The 20,868-nt window shown below is 34.4% G+C and overlaps 1 protein-coding gene across 1 annotated transcript in view; it reads right to left on the reverse strand.

Annotated features, from left to right (window-relative positions):
- ITPRID2 (ITPR interacting domain containing 2) overlaps window positions 1–20,868 on the reverse strand; it is a 91,697-nt gene that overhangs the window by 40,170 nt on the left and 30,659 nt on the right. The window contains exon 2 of the mRNA XM_033111975.1: window positions 1,613–1,716. The gene's annotated coding sequence lies outside the window, so the exon portion shown is untranslated. The remainder of the gene's footprint in view (window positions 1–1,612; window positions 1,717–20,868) is intronic.

Consider the following 20,868-nt stretch of genomic DNA (forward strand, 5'->3'; position numbering starts at 1 on the left):
CAGTGGCTCAATCCTCTGGTGTTTCTGAGCAACAGGTTAGGATGGCTCATCTATTCTTCATCAACAATGGAGTGAAGCAAGATTATATAACAGAATAAGCTTTACTTGGTCTATTGTATGTTTTGTATGATCTATTGTGTGAAACAACTCAAAAGAGGTTTTGAAATCCTCGTAACTGGACAGTTACACATAGAAGTGCCAAAATGTTTTTAATTCATCGTGAAGTCTTAATGCTCAAGTTTAGGTCTGTCCTTTTTGCCTTTTATTTTTAGGCCTGCCCTAAAATATTACTTTAAAATATCTGACATTTTGAATCATAAAAGCTTTTAAAGAGGTATATCTATCTACGTCAAATGCTCAATCTGTGCCTCTTGAGAGTAAATATTTTTCTGCAACATACAGCAAAACAGGAGGATGTCATCATTATTGCATTTCCCAGTTCTAACACTGTCCTATTGTGTAATCAATTTATTGATATACATTTTCTTACTATTTTAAGATTATTTCTAGCTCTTATATAGGTGATTACATCCTATATGAAGCCATTTAGAACTCTAAAAAACTTTTTTATTTCACTCTGCATATTTGGAATTATATATTTACAAGTAAATATCTTCCACATTTTATGAGGATCAGAAAAAACAGGTTAGTGACTAGATGAACCATGCATCTATCTAATACTGATGTATCTTTAAAAGCTTCAAATGGTGCAGACCTCACAAATGGTTCTTGAAAACATACAAACACACAATGTCTTTTTAAAAAATAATTTTGATGTGTGGCTGAACTGCACTGCCCTCTCCCACCACATTTCCCTTCTCTAATCTCCCTTCTGCAGCTCCTTCATGCCCATCTCAGAACAAACACAATCTGCATTCAGAACAGGACCGTTTACAAGTTGAATGGAGTTATTTTGGGTGAGTCATTGAAAACACAGTACAAAACCTTTCCTCACTCACCAGAAATGCATTTTTAAAATAAAGCCAAAGTGAACAAGGCTTGGCAAGTTTGAAGGGGGACAATAATTGGGAGAGAATGGGGTTTTTGCTAGACTCAGACAGGATTCTGTTAAATCATTTTTTGTCTGTACTTTACATTCAATTCCACCAATTTCCCTTACCATCAATAATCCAAAAGTACAAGATTGAACAGGTGGGACATTAAAACAAAGACATTTCATTTCAACCAGCTCTCTGCTGGTGAGCTAAGCCAGTGGATCTCTTATAGTTTAGCAACAGTTATAAATCCCCCTTTTTGTCATTCTTTAATTCAGAAGCTGTAAGATGTACCTACTTAATAATGTACTCTGATTAAATAAATTTTGACAAATTAGTAATAATTATAGGCAATTTTTAGAAAGTTGTTATTTTAAAATTGCTTTAAAAATAAGTGTGAAGTTCCATGAGAGTTAATCAAACAATGAAATATTAAAGAAAACAGAACTGTAGAGAAGAAAATAATAAACTAGCTCCTAAGAAACTTAAAAATTGAATTGATATAATAACAGTCTATGCAACAACTTGATAAATTTTGGAAATTTAACATGCAGATATTAAAGACTGATGAATCAGTGTAGATTCTTATTTATCTATTTATAGAACATATTACTCACCGTTTATCCTCCAGAGAATTTTCTAGGAGAAATACAAGTGATTACTCTTCCACAATCTGCTCTACAAATCAGTTGAGGCTCACATCCCATGAAGGAGACGAAACCTAGAATCAATAAGGAGACATTTTTAAACATATAATGGTAATTCAGAACTCTTCTTACTATAAAATTTGATAGTCCCTGAAAATCATCTTCAGCGCAGGTTGACCTAGCAGGTTACAATGAGCTAATTAACGCACCCTGTAGGTGGTCCTGTAGTTGTAAGTGTCCCCTGTTTACAAAGGGTCTATCACCAAGCTGTGGGCACATGCCAGGCTCTAGTACATGGAATTATGCAAGTATTCTCCTTGAACTCCCTGTGAATTACCAGTTTCCACAAGACAGGGTGACAACTGTTGGTTAAACAGAATGAAAACTGTGTTTGAAAGTTAATTTGGCTATGGAAACACTGGGGTCATAATAAACAAACACGTATTTCCTGCTGTAGTTAAGAGCAGAGCAAAGAACTCTCATTTCCCACATTTGGGGGAATTTTTTTTTCCTTTTCTTTCTTTCCTGGTTAAAGCACTTCTTTTTAAATACAGCACTTATACAGCCTTCAAAGCTTATCTCACCCATCTAAAAATGGTGTTATCGCACTTAGTTGTATTTAAATATAATCTACATGTGATCAGGGGTTAGAAAGACTAAATGTCTGTTGATGGGCACTCAAAACTAAGAACTTACCCACAATTTTGTTTCAAAACAAACAGAAAAGTGAAGCAAAACCTCCATTAAAATTTCTCTAAAGTAAGAAAATTTATTACTGCTGTTAGGTAACATATTTGGCCTAGATTACATTAGTAGTAATCAAGCAGCTTAAGGTTGTGTTCATTAATAGACTATTATTAAATAAAAGAACTACAGGGTAAAGGTCAGCATACAGATTGTTTGCTTAATTTAAAAAAAAATCCTCTGAGCCCATGTCTTTCCAATTATTTTTTAAAACAAATCAGCCCAAGTTGACACGTTAAAACGTTCAAGTACTGTAATTATAATAGTGTTGCTATTAAATTTGGAGAAATGCTATTAGAAGAGCAATTATTTCTATGTTAAAAATAGATACTTTTGATTGAGGTGTTTTGTGCCGAACATGTTTTTAGAGCTAGATTTACAAGGTGTCTTTTAATACCACAACTCTATAAGGGCTTGTGCTATTCTCACTTTACCGATAGGGAAACTGAGCTTCAGAAAGGTTAATCATTGCACCAGGCCACATACTAGTAAGGTGCAGAGTGCAACCAGGACTTTTCCCCTGTGAAGCCCACGCTTTGACCTAAACTAAGACAAGTGACTGTCTCAGAGTATTCCAGGTCTATTGTTAGGGAAACATTAGCAATTACTTTTCTCTGAAGAGGAGAATCTTCACTTATAGCTGGTGGGCAGAGAGTCACTGTGACTTGTAAGTGGAAGGAGTCCTACCGTGTTTCCCCGAAAATAAGACCTAACTGGAAAATAAGCCCTAGCGTGATTTTTCAGGATGACATCCCCTGAACACAAGCCCTAAAGCATCTTTTGGAGCAAAAATTAATATAAGACCTGGTCTAATTTGGGAGGAAACACGGTAGGAAGACAATTACCTGCAACAACTCCCTCAATTTACAACAAAGGAAAACGGAGCTCGGAAACTTTAAGTAGTCTGCCTAAAGTCAGCCATCTAGTTAGTGACAGAAGTCATTACGGACAAGAATCCATATCTCAACAGCCCTACAAACATTGATAAAAGCAAAGATAAAAAAACTGCTTCTATTTGATCAAATCTGAAAAGCTCAAGAGACTGTAAAAACAAAGATTTTAGTATCTTATGTGTTAAAAAGGAAATTGAGTCAGCTCTGAGTCCTGGCGACTCTATGAATGAGTGATGTCCCCAGGGTCCTTTCCTCAACAGCCCTGCTCAGCTCCTGCACACTCATGCCTATGGCTTCTTTTATGGAGTCAGTCCATCTCATACTCGGTCTTCCTCTTTTCTGGCTGCCTTCTATCTTCCCCAGCATTACTGTCTTTTCCGAGGAACCCTGCCTTCTCCTGATGTGCCCAAAGTAGGACAGCTTCAGTTTTGTCATTTTTGCCTCCAGTGATGTTTCAGGCTTCATTTGCTCTAGGACTTACTTCTTAGTCTTTCTGGAGGTTAGGTTATCTGTAGGGCTTTCCTCCAACACCATGTTTCGAATGAATCAGTTTTTTTTCCTCTCATCCTTCTACACTGTCCAACTCTCGCATCCGTACATATTAATTGGGAATACGAGGGTGGGAATGATCTTAGCTTTGGTCTCTAATGACACATCTTTGCTCTTGATGATCTGTCCTAATTCTTCCATTTCTGCCCTTCTGAGTCTCAACCATCTCTTGACGTCTTGGCTGCAGTTTCCATTTGAATTGATGACTGAACCCAGGTAAGCAAAATCTTTAACCATTTTGATGTTTTCATTGTCTTTGTTAAAGTTGTGTATTTCCTCTGTAGTCTGGATTTTTGTCTTCTTGATGTTCCTTTGCAGTCCTGCTGTGGCATTCTTCTTTCTCTTTCATCAGAAGTCATTTCAAATCATTGCTACTTTCTGCCAGTAAGATCGTGTCATCTGCATATCTTAAGTTATTCATATTTCTTCTACCAATTTTCACTCCTCCTTCCTCTGAATCTAGCCAATTTTTTTGTGATATATTCTGAGTAGAGATTAAATAAATAGGGAGATAAAACGCACGCCTGTCTGACACCTTTGCCTATAGGAAACCATTCTGTCTTCCCATATTCTGTCCTGCCAGTGGCTTCTTGTCCATGATACAGGTTATGTTTCAGGATGATCAAGTGCTGATTCATGCCCATTTCTTTTAGAGCAACACAGAACTATGGAGAGACATTCCTGGCCCAGCCACATTCTTGTACTCAGAGGACTTTCCCAAAGGGAGATATGATCATGATCAAAAAGTGAGAATTTTTACTTCTCAACCTAAAATCTGGTCTTCCAACCAAGCTTCAACTGCCCAATACAGGACTTGAAGTTTGAAAGTTTCACCTAAGAAATATTTAAAACTCAATCTTGAAAAGAAACAGTATTCAGAAAGTTTTTCTAAAAGCTAAAAATTCAGCCACTACTGTGCTTAATAATATCATATGTGACTATTTCAATATTAGCCTTTACCCATCATTTAATGCAGACCAGCAAAGAGCTGGGTGCCTTGATAGTATCAAGTGATTTCCAAAATGATAGTCTTTACAAAATCACTCTGATTTGTGCAATGGCATTTGCCTATGTTGATTTTCAATACACATAATAACATGAAATGAAATGCATTATCTCTAATAAGGAATCTTTCCAAAAATTGTTAAGTATATCACCCTGTATTCTCTTTAGTAGGATCTCAGGAGAAATATCTTTTTTACAATATGTGTTCCAAGAAGAGTCGAAATTACTGGGACTTTTTTTAAATCTCAAGGGCACTGGGACTTGGGCAACTGACACAGTTTCTGTTTTACATTGGTTACTAGAAAATTGAAAGCCAAATGTGTGGCTCACTTATGGTAGCTGAGCAGGTCATAATGGTATGCATCTTAGACCTTATTCATAGCTCTAGTTTGTCCCCACCCTTGTTTTGTTCCTTTCTTCATTTTCTTCTTTATCTCAAAATAATATTTTGTAATTTTTGATATTTTTTCTCTGCAGCATGAAAAGGAATAGCTAAATATGTTAGATACTATTAAAATTATGTTTACTATACAAATATTCGTATGTACATTCATAGATGAATACTAGGAGGGAAATAAACAAAGATGTTCTATTAAAAATGTCAATATTATGGCAAAATTTTTTCTTTGATTTTTCCAAACTTTTTGAAATTGCATTTATAATTTAGGGAGAAAAGGTTATTTGAACTTTGAAAGCTCTAGTTATTTATTCTAGAACTAGAAGAAGTGTGGGAATTATGTGCATGACACCATGCAGTGTACTTCATTTGATTATGCTCAGACAAGTGGGGAACTGTCATAAACTAAGGTTGGAATGGTAGGTAAGAACCAAATTTCAAGGGCCACAAGGTGCTATTCTAAGGGATTTTATTATTGCCAGTGAGAAGATGTAAGCAGCTTTCAGTTTTCAACTAAAGTGCTTTATTGAAAGGTAACTAGTAACTATATGAGTATAGTTGAAAGAGTGGGGCATGAGAAGCCTTCAGGCAAGGAAACCAGTAAGGAGGCTTATTAGTATAGAAAGGTTAAGTTGATAAAAACTCCAGTGAGTTAGAGCAAGGAGACAGTGGCTGCAAGCAGATTTGACAGATTAGAAATAGGTGTAGGGGAAGAAATAGAACATCCCCAAGGTATGTTTTCTACTTTTAGTGAACTGGTCGATATTGGTATTATTCAACATGAGAGAGAATTTAGGAGAATTGGGTATTTGCTGTTAGGGAAGAAATAGAACATCCCTAAGGTATATTTTCTACTTTTAGTGAATTGGTCAGTATTGGTATTATTCAACATGAGAGAGAATTTAGGAGAATTGGGTATTTGGTGTTGATTTTGGGGGGGAGTAAAGAGAACAAGAGGGAAGAAAGGAAATGAGTTCATTAGTGCCTATTGGATATGAGATGCTTATAAGACACACTGATAGAGATGTAGCTCCAAGTGTTCAGAAATACAATACAGAGCCAGAACGCTGGACAAAAGTTTGGCTTAAATATTGTCAGGGTGTGTGGCGGTGGAAAGTATAGAATTGATACCAGATATCCATCTTTCCATGTGATCCTGGTTAGCCCTTTTCCTATTTCCTAAGTAAGATATTCTAAACCTATTGAGACAATAGTCATCAATGACATCTAAAATGCCAAATCCAGTGGATGCCTTTCAGTCCTCATTTTATAGGTATCCTTATAGCTTTTGTCAGGATTGACTATTCTAATTTTTTTCTTTATCTTGTAATTTCTGATTCTTCTACTTTTTGGTCCCTTTCACTGACTTTCATTCTTTTACCAGCTTTATTGTTGTGTTCCTGAGAGTTCCCCCTTCACACACTCTCTCTTACTGATAGAGCAAAGGCTTCAAGTAGAGGAGTTTTGGGAAGAACGTAAGTTTGCTGAATGTGTAAAGTTTGAAAAGCCTGTTAGACATCCAAGTGGATTGTGTTGAGTAGGCATTTGGATACATAAGTAAAGAATTCAAGGGAAAAATCTGGACTGGAATATAAATTTAGGAGTCATTAACCTATACAGATGGTATCTAACGCTAAAAAACAAAAAACAAACAACAACAACAACAAAAAAAAACACCCACAAAATTAGTTGGGTCCACCAGGAGGGAATTGGTGAAGAACGAAGAGATATCTAAGGAAAGTGTATTGGAGTACTGCACATTTTAGGGGCAGATAAATGAGAAGAACCCAGCAAAAGAGGCTTTGAAAAATCACTGGCAAGACACGAAGAGAACTAAGAGAAAGTAGTGTTCAGAAGACAATTGAAAAAAAGGTTTTAAAGAGGAAGAAATAGGATATTCTACCAATTTCCTGTAACGTTGATTAAAATGAAGACTGAGAATTGATCTCTGGGTTTGGCAATAGAGATGTTACTGCTGACCTTGAAAATAATTGTGGGGGAATAGTTAAGAGTGAAGCCTTGGTTAGAGTGGGAATCCCTAAGGCTGATTCCCCTTAGAAGAGTACAACAGGAAATAGCAGAGGTATTAAAACAAAAACAATCAATTGGTTAAGGTAGAACAAAAGAGCAGGAAAGCCATTATATAAATATATGACCATTCAAAATCATGAATATTTATGCCTGGCTAAGGCTGACAAAAAGCCAAATTCTACAGTGTTGACCCCTTTAAATTTATTCCCAATTAATTTTAATGTTAGACCTTCTTACAATTATGTGCTATCATTTCTCTAACACGGTCATGAGAGAGGTAAAGGTAGAAACAGTAAATGTTTCTGTTCCATCTGATGAAGGAAAGGATGAAGATAGGAAAATAGCTCAAAGGAAATGTAAAGTTGTAAAAGGATTTTTGGCTATTTTTGAGGGGGAATACAGGGAAATAAAACATGTTTATTGGTTAAAGACAGGAACACGTAAACAGAGAAAGATTAAATATAAACAGAAAAGGTTAGGTATTTGAAGGAATAAGATCTTGAGAAGAGGAGGAAAATTAATTTTAGAATGTCATTTATTTCTCTTAGATGGTAAGGAGATACAAATGCACCAATGTAGTTAAGTTTTCAGGGGGAGATAATTTAAAGGAGTTCCACCTAATACCTGTTGGTACTCTAAGAATTAGTCCAGGTCATTTGCTGAAGAGATAGAACCTGAGCTATTTTGAAAATTAAAGAGAATGAAAGTTTAGAAGAGGTCTTATTAAAAATGGAAATAAAACTACAAAGGAGAAGTAAAATATCTGACAGTTATATACTTCTGTAAACACCTTATAAATATTAGCTCATTTATTCTTCATAATATACCTATGCGATATGCTTATTATCCCCTATTTGCAGATGAAAATGAGGCACAAAGTGGTCATGCTACTTTCCTATGGGTACCCAGCTAGTAAGTGAAGGAGCCAGAAACTGAGCCTCGGTGGTCTGGCTCCAGAGTCCATGTTCTTAACTGCTTCACAATGCTGTTAACAATGATATATGACTTTATTTAGCAGGCTTAGGTACATAGGTATTGAATTTCAAAATATAAAAATTGAGATTCATCCAGGATTGGAGTTCAGAGGCTGAGTGTGATGGAAGTTGAGGGATTAGTTGATGAGATAAACCATGGAATGCAGGCTAGATGGAAGAGGTAGGGCAGTAGAGAAGGAAGCAGCTTCTAGAAGCTCTCAGAGTCTTGAATATTTGCTATTTTTCTAAGGTTTTAGATTTTCTAAGGTTTAAGTCAAAGAGTCAGTTTGATAGCAGTAAGTAAAAGGGGTAGTTGAAAGGAGTAGGAATTTATATTAAGACAGTGTAATTGTGAACTGTAATTAAGAGAGAGAAGGAGATGCTGGATGTCTAGGTAGCACTGGGGCATGGCACTCGTAGCCGATCACTTAAGTCCAAATGAATTAAAGGCTCTGCATGGGAGATCAAGAAATGGTGAGTCTAAGGTGTTGGGTGGGGCATCACAATAAATACTGAAGTCACCTATGAATCACTCAAGATGAGACAGGAAGTGGGGTGGAGAAAACGGCTGCAGAAACCAGTGGATTTCGATGTGAGTTTGATGAGGGAATGAAAGATGGCATAAGATGAGAGACCAGGCTGACATAATGAGCAGACTCCAGGCAGTGGAGTCATCTAGGCCAAACTTTCTTGTAACTATCTGCCTCTGTGAGTGTGGTATGGAAGCCACAAGTGCCCCTACTACTAAGATGCCTAAACTGGCAGCATTCCTGAAGAGCTTTTTAAAGGGGTTGAACTTTTGAAATGATTAAAGCCTTAAATTACCTCAGTGGTCCAACACATTAGCAAAGTAAATATTAACACAGATTAGTTTACCTTGCCCATAAAACCATTATCACTTAAGTACAAATAGGGCCCGAAGGATATGAATAAGTTTTAAAAGGTGGGAGAGTGGAAGGAGGAAGGGAACACAGGAAATGGAGGTGAGGTGCGTTTGCCCATGGGTACTGTGCACAACACAAAGGAGAAGGAAAGAACCAGCAGCCACAGAGAAACCTCTACTCTGTGCCCTAAGAATAATGTGGAAAAGGGGAAATGTGCAAATGAACCATATTCTTCCCTCAATCCAGAATACTCAATAACATTATTTTAATTATTTCAGATGCAGTGATATCAACTTTCCCAGTTCTAACACAGTGAAAAGCCTCAAAAACGAAAAACAAATTTTTGCAGGAAAAAAAAATCCTAGCGCTAAATCAGAAGGCAGGATAAATTACATACTATTGTAGAACTAACTAGATAATATTAGAGGAAATTATGTTTTAGTCAACAAAAAAATCAGTTTGCCTTGCTGACTTAAATTGTTAGCTATCTAGCAAACCACCACTCCTCCACTTTCTTCCGTACCAACAGAATCCTTTTTCATACCACTGGATATTGGCATTGACACCTAATATTAAGAGATATGGCAACCATCTGGTAACCATAAACGGAGGTCGCCTACAAAGGAAAACCAAGATGCTGATAAATTCCCCAGATTTAGGAAATTGTAATGCAGGGACCCAGTCAAATTTGAAATTTCAGATAACAAGTAATATTACATGGGACATGCAATGTTTAACTGAAATTCAAATTTAACTGAATGTCCTATATTTAATCTGACAACCCTAGACAGGATGACAAAATGGAAAGTTGGATAGGTCCTAAATCATTGATGGAGTAATTGAGCTGCTGAATTAGCCAACTCTGGGACCACTTTAACTCAAAACATTTTAATATGGAGTAAATCTTCCTTACTGTTAAGCCAGCTCTTATTGCATCTTCTGTTACTTACAGCCCAAAACATGCTAACTAGTACGGTTTTATAAGCCCTCTCGTTGAGCAAGTTAAAACCACGTATTGTTCATCACTAAGTATCAACTTACAAATTCTAACCAGTATTTTCAAAAGGTCTCTTTGTGAAAGTTCTAAGGTGTGAAATACATCTATGTTTCTGGAATTCATAGTTTTACATCTTTGTGTAGTACTCCATAAAATTATTTTTGTGAAATACATAACAGGTAATGTTTTCCTCTGTACAGTTTAGCTGGATTGGATGGTCTCTAAGATCTATTCTGGTTCAGGAAATACTAGTTAATACAGGACAAATGAAGATTTGATATACAGATGGGCATATTTTCTTGGTTAAGCACCTAACAATAAGGCCATACAACAGAGATCACCCAGTGTTAAAATTAATCTATAACAAAAGGCTTCTATTGACAGAAGTCACTTGTTTTAAGAGTTAACAGAGTTATTTTTATAATACCACCACCACGAAAAGCAGTAATTCAACAACTTCAGCATGGTGTCCCTTGAGTTATAAAAAACAAATTAGAATGAAGTCCTTTATCCATATATAATAGTTTTGATTCTTAATATCCTAAAGTAACAAAGTAACCTCAGGCAAAAGAAAACAAGATAAATGATGGAAAATTTCTAAATGATTATATTCACAGTCTGTGTGGCCCTGGACACACCAATGGTTGGCATTTTCCATTCATTTTCAAAGGCTTATCAGAAGGCCGAGTCAGTTTGTGAATGCTCTTCAAGTTCAATTTTCTACCCTTGAGTACAACCATAGTGTTTCAAGAACAGAAGAAGTTTTACATGAACTGACCTCCCTTGGCCAATGGGGAAATGCTTAAGCTGAAGGTAGGAATCTTTTTACATGGTGGTATACATTTGCGTGCATGTGTGCACAAGTCTGTGAATCTGTGTGCACACTTATGCTTGTGAGTGATCCAGAGGTTATTAGACCAAGAAGCCTCTGCCTTTTCCCCCATGTCTATCCTTAAGGCAAATCCAACCACACAATACCAGAGAAGGCGAAGTCCTTTTTACTAAAGATTTCCAGGACAGGTAAATGGAACGGGACTACCAAGAAGTTTATAATGGACCTTGTTATCTAGCATATTAGCACTCTTCAAAATCATGCTCTGATTTGAAACTAGCCATCTATCTCATCACTCTTCCCCCCTCCCTTTCCTAACACAGTCTTATTTAAATGTAATTCAGCTCTCTTTCCAAGTTTGCATTCTAAGAAAAACAAAAACACTGAAGTTACTGAAGCCATTCATTTTAGAATATCGTCCAATTACCACTGCTCCATTCAAACATACCTCTTGACAGACTTCCCATTCACACCCCTCAATACGTATATCATAGTATTTATCTAGCAAAACCAGGTAACTTGGGAAAAGGAAAGGAGGAGAGGGAATATTTAACATTTCAATTGGTGGTCTGAAGACATTGGAGATTGAAGAAGTATATTTAGAAGTTAAAAAAAAATCTTTATGATAATTTTCATTTGAGATCTATTTTAACCTATATTATAGGATGTGTTACTTAAACAAATAATGGTTTACATGCTTCTCCCCAAAGAATTAGTAATCATACAATGAACTCTTTCTAAGAACCAATTAGTGAATTGACCTTGGAAGGATATTTTCAGTCCACTGATTCCTTCTTTATATTATTTATTTATCATAGGTAAAATTTTGTCTCTATGTCTTGCAGAGTAACGAAACAGAAATGAAAGCTATAAATAGAAAAGAACACTTCTCTAGGGTCATTTAATTCAAATCTTTCTAAGAAAAGTTTTCTCCTCAATTTTAATTATCTAGTAATACCCATTATATTTCTAATGTATCCAAATAATATTTATGCACTAGCCTGAGAGACTACTTTATTTCAAATATCATTTTTCAAACTAGGGTTTCCAGGCAGGAATTCCCACTCGTTCTCAGGAATTATTTTCACTTTCCAGTTCCTGAACCCCAAGAAAAGTTGAGCAGGATATCGGGAAAATCAGTTCCTTGAATCCAGTAATACCCACAATGGAAAATAAACGTACCACTCACAATGTATGTCTTAGACATTTTTCCTATTTATCACTAGGGCTTCCAAGTGGGAATTCCTGCCCATTCTCAGGAATTTTTCTCACTTTTCCGTTCCTGAATCCCGAGAAAAGTTGGTCAGGAAATCGGGAAAATCGGCTCGAAAATCGGCTCCTTGAACCCATGTGGTTGGTAGTATCGGCCAACATTTTGTGGAAACGATTCATCGTGGAGAACAGAAAACAGTTTATATCTTGTGATTCAAGAATGGCAAAGTGAAAAAAAATTCCTGAGAACGGGCAGGAATTCCCGCATCGAAACCCTATCTCAAACCAATAACACTATTAAGCAAAATTTCTTAAAGTATTTTCCAAATTCTTTAAAAAGGGATGATAAAAATCTTAAATAATATGTAGTGTATAATTCTGACCTGAAGGAGTTTTGGGTTTTTTTGCAAAGTCAATAGTGAGAACAGTATCAACTGCCAAGGAGTGTGTACTATAGGTGTAGTATAGGTGTTTTTAAATCTATGAAATCTGGAATCTTTTGAAGTACTACCTAAATTTTTTCCAACAATAATTTAAGACAGTCAAAAAAAAAAATTCCCTTGAATATTCAGAGCACATTGCCAGCCACCTAGTACTCAAGCTCTTCTTTTTGTTGAGTAGCAAAGTTAGTACCATATTGCTTTGATGCATACTTTAAATTCAGCATCTTCGATTGCCTTCAAAGTGCTTCTTCAATATAATCCCATTTTACCAATTCAAGCTTATATGCCACTGACACAACACTCCTCTCCATTTAGATCTGTCTTCTTTCTTTTCAGTACACATGCTTCATCCCTCCGCCTTCATCCCTGTTGTTCTCTCCACCAGGAATGCCATCTCTTTTATCTTCTATTTTTACTTGAGCACCTCTTTTCCCAAAAGTTCTTCCTCAATCTCTTAGTCCATATGGTCTCTTATTGTCATATGTCCATTTAGGGTTCCATTGTTCTGATTTCTTTTAACTAGTTTATTCTTATACTTTTCAAATGTTCCACCTATCCTTGCATTCTCACACTTGATCTTAGCCAAAAGGCCGAGAAGCGATTCTCAAACACCTATCCTTGCATTCTCAAACACATTAGAAGTTTCTCTACTAAACTTTGTTTAGTCGTTCATTTCTGTACAATTCAAATTTCTAGAAACACTAAGTAAACAACCAAAGTACAAGAAAAAGAAAAAAATAGCACAAGGTTTTACCTGTATAGAAACAAACAAGCAAACAAACAAAACAAAACAAAACAAAAAAACCCCTACATTCAGAACCCCTTTTTCCTTATTTTGGAATGTAATTTCTAGGCACTTCCATGAAAGCTACTAACAATGACACAGTTTCAGATTTGGGTCCCCATAATATTTCCCCTCTTTTTTCTCCACGGTACACAAGGTAATACACTGGTTATCAAATTTGTTTTTTAGGAACAGAATTTTTTTTCCCCAAAGTCATTCTTACTCAGAATTTCAAATATGTAAAAGAGATGCAAGTGGAACAACTCTTAGAGTGCACTGTGTAAGGAAAAGGTGAGGGATTCTGCCTGCTTGTCCAGCCACAGCCCCACAATTAGCTCCTGTGGCTCCTTGGAGGAATTCTGAAGGCACTCTGTAGAAAGAGCGGAAACCCTGGCCTTGGCTCTGCTGTCCTATCTCTGTTCAAGAGACTTGAGCAAGTCTCTTTCCTCAACCTTAAAAACAATGAACTTGATCTTCAGAGACCATTCATATAAACTACAAAGCCTCATAATACAAGCAGCACTCAAAACAAATGAAAAAAAATGTTCACGTATAAACTATTTTAGTGTTCTATTATTGTATTGGATTAATACTCTTAGACACATTGTTAGAAAAAAATTGGTTGATATTTGATAAAAATTAGCATTGAGGGTTGATTAAATATTTGAACTTTTAAAAAATTATTTAGATTCTGATAAATTTCAGTTTTGAGAATTCTACTTTAAGGCATTTCAAAAAAAGAAACTAAAGTTTGTATTCAACATTCACAACTTCTAATCTTCTGTATTCTTTCAAGGAAGCAGGCAGTGTAACATAGTGTTCCTACATAGAAACAATCTGGTATAAATATCATTCAGATATTTGCTTTGGCAAGTGTTGATGTAACAGAGTGTGTGAAGAAATACACAAAACCAGTGTCAGGCAAATGCTATTAAAGAGTACTATCATTCCAGTTAATAAAATATGTTGGTGAAATTAGGACATTCAATTTTGGCTATATTTAAAAACTATTTCTACTGATTCATTTGTAAATGGGGGAAGAAGTTAGACAAATACCAAAAACAGTAAGTTCCACTTGATTCTGAGCAACCTATCAAGTAAATGGTTGCTGCTTTTAACTGCAGAATACTTAAGTGTAACTGCCAACATCTGTAATTTTTTTAAGAATTCCTGGTTTCCCCATCAGATAAACTTGACTCAGCTGTTAATATAAAAGTATCTTAGCTGTCGATTGGCTTGATCAAAATAACTTTTCATACTAATTTTTTTACCAAAAATTTTTATTTTAAAAAATAGATTTATAACGTGAAGATCTCAATAAAGAATCCAATTCTTCTATGTGTATGTATGTATGTGTACATATATGTGTATACACATATGTAATTTTAGAAGTATTTATTGTTAGTTAATTCTAGTGAATTCAACTTTGAAAATAAAAGTAATACATTTATACAACTTAAAAAAACTTTATTTTTTTTGCCATAGTGCACTTATTACTAAGAACTTATATAAGATTGTAAATACACTTAAATTAGGAATCCGTCTATGCACATTATTATTCAGTCAATAAATAGTTGTATTGTGCTTTTTTGTACAAAGAGATTTACTTGACCCAGATAGGAATTGAGTACTAAGATTTTGTTTCTGATACCTAGAAACCTGCAAACTAATGAGGACCATAATCAGGAACTGCATCATAAAGTAATGATCATTTTAGTGGTACCGGCAAGTGTTTTAAAATACCACTTTAAAAAAATATATTGCAAAGCAAATGAAGTCTGAAATGACTCAAAAGGGAAATTTTTTGCCTGAGAAGCAGTAATAAGAGTCCTGGTCACACTTTCTCTCCCTCCTCCTGCAGAAGGAACCTCAACCAGCTTTAAAAGCACTGTTATTAAAAAAAAAAAAAAAAAAAAAAAAAAAAGTCTGGCAAGGGTGAGAAGAGTGATTTTGACTTGGGAAATCCTGAGGGAGAGAGGAAGGGTAAAGAAGTAAGATAAGGAAGAAAAGGAACTAACGTTTATGGAGTACTTAGCAATTGAGCTTTTATGTCTATTATGAGATTATGTTTCTTCGTAAAGGGAGCCAAGTAGAAAACCATCGAAACCACTGAGGTATAAGTTCTGCCATTATACCAGGAGTAGAAACTGGACTGGTAGAATAAAGTTTTGGGCTTTTATTTTGTTGTTGTTTTTTGTGTTTTTTAAATCTTGGCTCTATTTAACTTTGTCCCAATTGAGCAGTCCTTGAGGGAAGAGTATCTAGCTCCAAACTAATGGAGAATGTCAAATAAGATTTTCTTTCAAACTGTAGTCATGCCTTGAATTTAGTATATCATCAATGTTTTTATTTGGTTTAATTAAGCTGTAAGTTACAAAGAAAGTAAGTAAATAAAGATAATACTCAGAATATACATATATTTATGTTTTTGGAATAGGTGCCACCTATAAGCAGATGAATATAATTGCTGCTGGCAAGACTCACAGTAAGATACTACACCCAGGGAAAGATGCTTAAAAGTTTGTTGCATATTCCTTTTTAGAAAGATGTTGAGTTTTGGGGTCTTTAAGAAAAAAAATCCCATTATTTTTCAATAGCACAAATACACTAAAATAAAAACCAAAAGCAAAGCATTCTGACAATTAAAATGTTGCAGGTTCATTAAAAAAAAAAATCTCTAACTTTACTATACATTTCTGTTTTGTTTATCTACATCAGTTTTTATTTTATGCTCCAAATTAAATTTCCTTCAAATTTCTAGCAGTAATAAAGGGGAGTCTATTTTTTCTAATTTCTCCAAAGTTAAACATCTTAAGAGTAGAAAAGCAAGGGTTAGGCTATAATTTGAAGTTATGGATACCTTCCAGAAAATCTATGTTTAGTTTATTTGTATGTTCAACAAGTGAAAATGGGTTATCATTGGTACAATTTTATATTACATATTATAGAATTTTAGCACATCTTGTCTGAAGAGGATGTTTTTAAAGAAAAAGGCAGACATTTGTGCTCAAGTGTAAAACTTCCTAATAGAAAATGATGTCCTAAGTAAGGGTAGGTCAGCCTTACTGCATATTTTAAGACTATAAGAATTATTTAGTAATTGTTTCTATTAAGAGCTAGCTAAGGCAAGCTAAGCTGAAATATTGCTAGGATGGAATTACATGCCATAGTAAATTAAAACTATATTAGTTTCATTTTAAAAGGAGAGTTCTTTTGCACTTCTCTGAGTTCATGCTAGTCACATCATCAATAAATCAAAATCCCCCTAATTATTTTATTGTCAACATGCATATTTTTGTATGCTGCTTCCTATATTGTAAAATAAAATATTAACATTAAATGCTGTACAATGCTATGTTACCTCTAATAGTATACAGATTTCTCATAGAAAATGTGCATATAATGTTATCACACATTATTAATTTTGACTTCATAAAGTGAGAAAAATTGTTATGTAAATGTGATTATTTTAAATATGGTTCTTTAGGACAAATTTCTGTAGACTGGGGTCAGAAAATGTTTTTGTTAAGAGGCCAGATGTTTTAGGCTTTGCAAGTCTAATGGTCTCTGTTACTATTCAGTTCTGCCATTGTAGCACGAAAGCAGCCATAGGCAAAGTGTAAACGAATGGGCAGGCTGTCTTCCAAAAAAACTCTATTTTCAAAAACAGGTGGTGGGTTAAATTTGGCTTTTTGGCCATAATTTGCTGACCACTGTTGTAGAACACATAAACTTTTTACATTTTCTCTGTTTAATAAAGATGATTAAACTACATTTCCCACTCTCTACAGGTATTATATACTATTATATACAATATAATATGTATAACATACTGAGATTTGTGAGGATCAAAAAACAACAACATGGGGAATCACTTTAAAAATTAGAAGTATTGGTTATTATGGTTAATTACAGTTAATTCCATTAGAAATAGGAAATTTGTTTGAAACTAATTTGGTATATTTTAACATTGCATTTGAAATACATCTCTTCTACACTTAAATATCTTTGCAATATCTCTGCAATATCATTGCAATATCTCTTCTACACTTAAAAAACAGGGAGATACTAATTTTTAAAATGAATTATAAATCCCATTACTAATAATCCCATGAATTTACAATAAAATCAGTGCCACTCCTAAATGATTTTTTGAGGATGAGAAAGTTTGGAAAAAAAGAAATGAGTTAAAGAAGGACAGTAACAGCATTGCTGACAATGGAAGTTGATGTCACCTTCATATGGAAAAATACAAGAAATACTAAACCAGAAATTCTCCATGTAAATTAGGAACTGTAAGTTCTGACCCTGGCTAGACAAAAGACATTCCTTAAAATTATTTTACTATGAAGACTGTTCAGATTAAAAATTGTGATTTATCCATAATAAATTTTACATAATAGATTAAAGAATTCAGATTCTAGTGACAAATAGCTCATAGATTCACATTAAACCTTTTCTGCTTCAAAAGAAACAAAAAATTACTTCACAGTTTTAGAGAAACATATTTTATAGCTTTCAGAGTCCCATCAGTTATGATTGCCACATTGTGTTCTTGGGAATACTATCATAATTTAGGTAGTGACATGACTTTAAAAATATTTTATATCTTTCATAATCTAAGGCATCATTTCTAGTTAAGCAGGTGCATATTACATAATTTGCAATTTTAGAACACTTATAAGGGAGATCAGGGTGTTTTAAAGATAAGGAACAAACAATTCCTGCTAACATTATTACTCATTTGAATTAGGATTAAACACTAGACAAGTTAGTGCTAATCAGATGTTTTCTGACCTATATAAAATGATTCAATCCTCCCACATCCAGTTACTAGAGAAAAAAAAATATTACTGAATTGCTTAATTATAATTTTTTCTCCAGGTTTGGGGATGCTATTTCTAGATTCTCAAGTGTGGTATATATTTGATGAATACTTCTATATTAGGCCTTATATTACATCATGGATAGTTTATATTGTTTACATATAAAATGAATTCTTTAAAGGCAGAGCTACATCTTATTCACAATATCCTAGGGCTTAACTCACAATATCCCTGCCATTTAGTCACATTTTATTGGTTAAATTGAATTAAAGACTACACTACAAAGAGTTCACTTTTACTTTTTTAACAGTTTCACTGTTAAGAAAGATGGTTTCTCAAACACGAGAGGCAACCAAAACGAGAAGACAAAGAAACATGTCCCAAATGAAAGAAAAGGGAAAAACTCCAGGAAAACAACTAAACAAAACAGAGGCAAGTGATCTATTAGATACAGAATTCAAAACACTGGTTATAAGAATGCTCAATGAACTTAGGGGAACAATAGATGAACTCAGTGAGAACTTCAACAAAGAGATAGTAAACATAAAAAAGATATAGAAACCATAAAAAAGAAACAGTCAGAAATGAAGAATACAATAACTGAAATGAACAACACACTAGAAGGAATCAACAGCAGATTAGATGAAGCAGAGGATCAAATCAGTGTTTTGGAAGACCAGATAGAAGAGAACACCCAAATGGAACAGCAAAAAGAACAAAGAATTTTTTAAAAATGAGGATAGTTTAAGAGACCTTAATTATATGGGACAACATCAAGCATACCAACATTTGTATCATAGGGTTACCAGAAGGAGAAAGGAAAGCAAGGAATTGAAAAAAACCTATTTGAAGAAATAATGGGTGAAAACTTCCTTAACCTGGTGAAGGAAATAGACATATAAGCCCAGGAAGCACAGAGTCCCCAGCAAGATGAATCTAAAGAGACCCACACCAAGATTACATCATAATTAAAATGCCAAAGGTTAAAGACAAAGAGAATCTTAAAAGCAGCAAAAGAAAAACAGTTAGTTACTTACAAGCGAGCTCCCATAAGACTGTCAGCTGATTTCTCAACTGAAATTTGCAGGCCAGAAGGAACTGGCACAAAATATTTTAAGTACTGCAAAGCAAGGACCTACAACCAAAATTATTTTACCCAGTAAGGCTACTGTTTAAAATCCAAGGAGAGATGAAGAATTTCCCAGATAACAAAAAGCTAAAGGAGTTCATCACCACCAAACCAATATTACAAGAAATGTGAAAGGGACTTCCTTAAGAAGAAGCGGGAAAAAAGGTCATAAATATGAATAACAAAATGGCAATAACTATATACCTACAAGTAATCACTTTGAATATAAATGGATTAAATGCTCCAATCAAGACATAGGGTGACTGAATGGAGAGGAAAATAAGACTCATACATATGCTGTCTACAAGAGACCCACTTCAGATCGAAAGGCACACACAGCTGAAAGTAAAAAGATATTTCATGCAAATGGAAATGAAAAAATCTGGGTAGCAATACATATACCAGACAAAATAGACTTTAAAACAAAGGCTACACCAAGAGGCAAAGAAGGACATTTCATAATAATAAGGAGATCAATTCAACAAGAGGACATAAACCTTGTAAACATATACACACTCAACATAGGAGCACCTGAATATATAAAGCAAATATTGATGGTCATAAGGGGTCAAGAGTAACACAGTAATTGTAGGAAACTTTAACATCTCTTTGACATCAATAGATAGATTTTCTGGACAGAAACTCAACAAGGAAACAGCAAGGAAACAGCAGCCTTAAAATACACATTATGCCAGATGGATTTAATTGAACATTATAGAACATTGCACCCCTAAACAGCAGAATATTCATTTTTTTCCAAGCATACATGGAACATTTTCCAGGATAAACAAATGTTAGGTCACAACATAAGTCTCAATAAATTTAAGAAAATTGAAATCATAACAAACATCTTCTCTAATCACAATGGTATTAAACTAGAAATCACTTACAAGAAGAAAACTGAAAAACACACAAACACTTGGAGACTAAATAACATGCTACTAAACAATGAATGTGTTAACAAAGAGCTAAGGAATAAATTTAAAAAATACCTTGAAATAAATAAAAATGAAAACACAACAACCCAAAATCTATGTGACACAGCCAAAGCAGTTCTAGAGAGAAACTCATAGCAATACAGGCCTATCTCAAGAAATAATAAAAATCTCAAATACACAATCTAACCTTACACCTAAAGTAACTAGAAAAATAACAACAAACAAAGCCCAAAGTGAGAAAGAAGGAAATAATAAAGATCAGAGCAGAAATAAACAAAATAGAGTCTAAAACAGCAGTACAAAAAATCAGTGAAACTAAAAGTGGATTCTTTGAAAAGATAAACAAAACTGATAAACCTTTAACCAGACTCGTCAAGAAAAAATGAGAGAGGACCCAAATAAATAAAATTAGAAATGAAAGAGAATAAGTGATAATTGAGTGCACAGAAATAAAAAGGATTATAAGAAAATACTACAATTATATGTTAATAAATAGGACAATCTGGAAGAAATGGATAAATTCCTAGAAACATAAAATCTGCCACGACTGAGAGTCAAGAAGAAACAGATAGCCTGAACAGACTGATA

The sequence above is a fragment of the Rhinolophus ferrumequinum genome, chromosome 8 (assembly GCF_004115265.2).
Source record: "Rhinolophus ferrumequinum isolate MPI-CBG mRhiFer1 chromosome 8, mRhiFer1_v1.p, whole genome shotgun sequence".
Lineage (NCBI taxonomy): Eukaryota > Metazoa > Chordata > Mammalia > Chiroptera > Rhinolophidae > Rhinolophus > Rhinolophus ferrumequinum.